Here is a 6,136-nt window from a genome sequence, read left to right as displayed (position 1 = left end):
GGTTTCTTTGTGTGTGTGTGTGTGTATGTATATATATATATATATATATATACATGTATATATACATGTCTTTGTATATATATACACACACACACACACACACTCTTTAATTGTGGTTTCTATGTATATATATAGTTATATATATACATTTATATTTTGGTTTGATAGTTTTTAAGTTTTAATATGAAACAATTGAATACAATTGAAAATACATTTCTTGTTTCATACTTATATGCATATATATGATTTCATCAATATCAATTTTATTTAGTTCAATGAAATCATATTTATTATTTTTGAAAAGTTTGCAAAATATGTAATTTTATGAAAATATTGTATTCTTAGTTTTTGGAATTAACAATAATTATATATATCTTTTATTAAGTCTACAAAATTATTTTGTAATGTTTCAAAACATGGTTAAGCTAAAATGTCAAAACTCATGTGTTTATATTTTTATGTTTTGGACTATTTTGCAAAATGATAATATTTTTTATTTGGGAGGTCCTTTTTAAAAACTAGTTTTTGTAGCATGTTTATTATCATGTCTACAATCATTTCTCAAAGTTTCATAATTTTTGAAATTTGTTTGATATTTTTAAACAGAGTTTCAAAATCAGAAAACTACTTCAAAACCTGTAATGTCATATATCAGTTTGCGATCGACCGTCACGATCGACCGCCTTGAGTCCAGAGACTCAGGATGATTTTTTAGAGGCTAGCGGTCGACCGGATGATCTCACGGTTGACCGTGATGGTCGACCGGCTAATGTCCAGCTCGCGGTCGACCGCGCGTTTCCCACGGTCGACCGTCGAACTGTCCATCAGCTTCTAACAGTTAGTTTCCATCTGTTTCTCTATGGGCATTTTGGACAATTCCACGGGGTTTTTGGCTGAGGTTTTTGTCACGCCCCGCTTCCTAAAATACCAGGGAAACGGAACGTGAACAAGCCCGCGACGTATTAGACTGAGAAGAAATATACACTACCATTTTTTTATTTTTTTTCCTTTTTTCTCAATCCAATACGTTAAGCGTCTGGAAATAAAACAATGCGAAGTCACAGGTCCCCGATCACAATAGCAAGAATATAATGAACAACATAGAATAAAATAATACATATCATAATGAATAACATCCGAGACATAATAATACAGGTCAAACGTGCCCATATACAAAACTATCTGAATGAAATACCGAAGAATATAAAAATACACTGGTCAAAAGGAAATGAAGGTGATACAAAACAAACTAAAAGGAAATGACTAAGCTTCGGCTTCTTCTTCTGCTCCGTCTACAAGACACTCCTGCTGAGAATCTTCTGGCTCCTGTTGAACCTGTTCTTCTCCTAAGTCTGACGTACACCAGAGAAAACAGGTGTACGTCAGGTGCATGGCGCACGGCAAGACCCGACCCCATAAAGAAAATAGAACGAATGGAAATCCAATGCGAAAAACAATACGATAACAGAAACAACAAAAGAACGTACAACTGAAATCCAACAAAGTCAACATGCAATCCACGACCAAAACATGATAATCATAAGAATACGTAAATCAATCGGGTAATGAAATCATGCAGCTAGCGATCAGAATAATCATCCAAGTCACAATGGCATACACTAGATAGAATTAATACTTAAAAATCTACAACTCGAGATGTAGTACGTCGAGCGAAATAATCCAAACAAGGAAACCCTCATGTATATACCATATGTCTCAAATTGCAGATAATTAAATATTAATCCCGATCTATGTATGAAAAGAACAACACTGATCTACATCTCAACAAAACTAACAAAGTCCACCATAAAGCACGCAAGCAGATTATTCTTGTTTTACATGTTATTTGAATTGGGGAAGAATATTTTGATGTATATAATCGGGTCCCCGTAAAATCGTCCGGGGGCCGCCTTCAAGTCAAGTATTGGCCCTCTGGCCTATGTATATAGCACTCACGATATCACGATAACAAGAAAGCGTTGTGCCCGTTTTTATACATGCTATATCCTCCGTCCAATTCCCCTTTATAACCCCATGTTGTCAAATTAATTAAGCAACTGTACATGAAATATTGTGCACTAGCCACGGAGTTACCGTGGAACAACTTCTGTAAAACTATGAAAATAACCGTGATCCACAACACGTCCGATCAAGAGTGCATCGTCTAGTCAATGCTATAATAATAATAATAATCAAGGAAACCTCATACCGGGATATCGATATCGAGGGAACTCGGGACTCCTCACACCGGGATATCGATGTCGAGCGAGTATAGCCATGCTTTGAAACACGCTTATAAATCATACTTTTAACAGAAGTCGTCTTCATGTACAGTCTCTCCTATTGGATAACAACTAAGTGATAAAACAACAAACTTCCACACAGCTATTCATGTCAAACAATCCCACGCAGGTAATAATAAATCACAGACTAATCTAATTAATTAACTCATAACAGATCTAAAAATTGAATGACGAGTCATAAAATAATTTACGATAAACTAATAATTAAAATAAAATAATCAAGGTTCGGGATCTTGCACATAAATAATCTACGACGAATATAAAAATTGGAACGAAACTAAACAAGGATCGGGATCTTGCCTGCGAGACTGTGGGGTCTGACGACGAGGCGACGGCACCGATGCAGACGCGGTACGACGGATCTCAAGCGACGTCTGTGGCGGGTCTGGACTGCGTCGGCATATCATCGAACAGGTGGCGTGCGACGAAGGAGAGGCGTTGGTGGTTGCGGTTGGTGGTCGTTGGCAGCAAACTTGGGCGTCGGGGCTCGCGGTTGAGCGACGAGGGGAGGAGACTCAAGAGGGGCAGCGGCGTGGGCGTTTGAGCGTCGAGGTTGGTGAGCGGAGCATGGTCGAGGTGCGGGTGATGGGCGGCGGAAGAGAAACGCGAGAGAGAGAGAAGCAGGTGATGATGGCGGCGGTGTTAACACGAGAGGGGAGGAGAGAGAACAAAGAAAACACACATATATATATATAAGAAAATTAGGGTTTTGAGTTAGGTATTTAAACAAAAATAATTAAAATAATTAGTTATGGGTATTAAAAAATTAAACCAATTACGGAATAATTATCTACAATTAAAAATGTACATATTGAGCTAATACAACATTTGATACTAAACAGTTGAAAAATACCCATATTGTATAATTAAACAAGAATAATTAATAATAAAAATATTTCTACTTAAATTTAAAATCAAATAATTATAGGATAATTACGTACACAGTAAAACGTACTAGTTATACTAATACGACAGATAATATGTAACAATAGAAATAATTCAACAATTTATACCAAATGTATGTAATTAATAATACAAAGTATTATACGAAATAATTCATAATAATATTAATAATACAACATATTATTTAAAATAATACGTAATAGTACTGATAACATAACAAATTAATTCTAGAAAATTTTACTGCACGAAATAAATTTATAAATACTAAAACCATTTGAATAAATATATAATCAGATTTTTAAATCATAGAAAATTGTAGAAAATAGAGAAAAATACAAATACTCTTTTAAAAATCATAATTAAATATTTTAAAATATCAAAAAACTAATATCAAAATTTCATGGTCCTTACATTCTATCCCCCTTAAAACAAATTCCGCCCTCAGAATTAAAATAAGAACCCCAGAAATAAATATGGAATGATATCCATAAATAGATGAGGCAGAAACAAGAAACAAGGGGAACTTACGAGACAAGAATAGTGGGAAGTTCTGGAGTCAAAAAGTGATAAGATATGGACGAAACGAAATCTATCGAGATGAGAGGATAATGGCTCAAGGATAGTCTTACGGATGAAGTATGATATGTGTCTAAATTATCCATTATATTCGCACCGGTGTGAACTCGGGACCGTGACCTGCATGGGCCACCAAAAAAACCTGTCACGCCCTGCTTCCCAAAATACCAGGGAACCGGAACGTGAACAAGCCCGCGACGTATTAGACTGAGAAGAAATATACACTTCCATTTTTTTATTTTTTTTTCCTTTTTTCTCAATCCAATACGTTAAGCGTCTGGAAATAAAACAATGTGAAGTCACAGGTCCCCGATCACAATAGCAAGAATATAATGAACAACACAGAATAAAATAATACATATCATAATGAATAACATCCGAGACATAATAATACAGGTCAAACGTGCCCTTATACAAAACTATCTGAATGAAATACCGAAGAATATAAAAATACACTGATCAAAAGGAAATGAAGGTGATACAAAACAAACTAAAAGGAAATGACTAAGCTTCAGCTTCTTCTTCTGCTCCGTCTACAAGACACTCCTGCTGAGAATCTTCTGGCTCCTGTTGAACCTGTTCTTCTCCTAAGTCTGACGTACACCAGAGAAAACAGGTGTACGTCAGGTGCATGGCGCACGGCAAGACCCGACCCCACAAAGAAAATAGAACGAATGGAAATCCAATGCGAAAAACAATACGATAACAGAAACAACAAAAGAACGTACAACTGAAGTAACAAAAGAACGTGCAACTGGTAATCTAACAAAATCAACACGACCAAAACATGATAATCATAAGAATACGTAAATCAATCGGGTAATGAAATCATGCAGCTAGCGATCAGAATAATCATCCAAGTCACAAGGGCATACACTAGATAGAATTAATACTTAAAAATCTACAACTCGAGACGTAGTACGTCGAGCGAAATAATCCAAACAAGGAAACCCTCATGTATATACCATATGTCTCAAATTACAGATAATTAAATATTAATCCCGATCTATGAATGAAAAGAACAACACTGATCTACATCTCAACAAAACTAACAAAGTCCACTATAAAGAACGCAAGCAGATTATTCTTGTTTTACATGTTATTTGAATTGGGGAAGAATATTTTGATGTATATAATCGGGTCCCCGTAAAGTCGTCCGGGGGGCGCCTTCAAGTCAAGTATTGGCCCTCTGGCCCATGTATATAACACTCACGATATCACGATAACAAGAAACCATGTATATAACACTCACGATATCACGATAACAAGAAAGCGCTGTGCCCGTTTATATACATGCTATATACTCCGTCCAATTCCCCTTTATAACCTCATGTTGTCAAATTAATTAAGCAACTGTACATGAAATATTGTGCACTAGCCACGGAGTTACCGTGGAACAACTTCTGTAAAACTATGAAAATAACCGTGATCCACAACACGTCCGATCAAGAGTGCATCGTCTAGTCAATGCTATAATAATAATAATAATCAAGGAAACCTCATACCAGGATATCGATATCGAGGGAACTCGGGACTCCTCACACCGGGATATCGATGTCGAGCGAGTATAGCCATGCTTTGAAACACGCTTATAAATCATACTTTTAACAGAAGTCGTCTTCATGTACAGTCTCTCCTATTGGATAACAACTAAGTGATAAAACAACAAACTTCCACACAACTATTCATGTCAAACAATCCCATGCAGGTAATAATAAATCACAGACTAATCTAATCTAATTAACTCATAACAGATCTAAAAATTGAATGACGAGTCATAAAATAATTTACGATAAACTAATAATTGGATAACAACTAAGTGATAAAACAACAAACTTCCACACAACTATTCATGTCAAACAATCCCATGCAGGTAATAATAAATCACAGACTAATCTAATCTAATTAACTCATAACAGATCTAAAAATTGAATGACGAGTCATAAAATAATTTACGATAAACTAATAATTAAAATAAAATAATCAAGGTTCGGGATCTTGCACATAAATAATCTACGACGAATATAAAAATTGGAACGAAACTAAACAAGGATCGGGATCTTGCCTGCGAGACCATGGGGTCTGACGACGAGGCGACGGCACCGATGCGGACGCGGTACGACGGATCTCAAGCGACGTCTGTGGCGGGTCTGGACTGCGTCGGCATATCATCGAACAGGTGGCGTGCGACGAAGGAGAGGCGTTGGTGGTTGCGGTTGGTGGTCGTTGGCAGCAAACTTGGGCGTCGGGGCTCGCGGTTGAGCGACGAGGGGAGGAGACTCAAGAGGGGCAGCGGCGTGGGCGTTTGAGCGGTGGTCGAAGGCAGCGGCAAGAGGGTGGTTGACGGCGGAGTG

This window comes from Asparagus officinalis, chromosome 5 (assembly GCF_001876935.1).
Source record: "Asparagus officinalis chromosome 5, Aspof.V1, whole genome shotgun sequence".
In the NCBI taxonomy this organism is placed as follows: domain Eukaryota; kingdom Viridiplantae; phylum Streptophyta; class Magnoliopsida; order Asparagales; family Asparagaceae; genus Asparagus; species Asparagus officinalis.
This window is presented reverse-complemented; position numbering follows the sequence as displayed.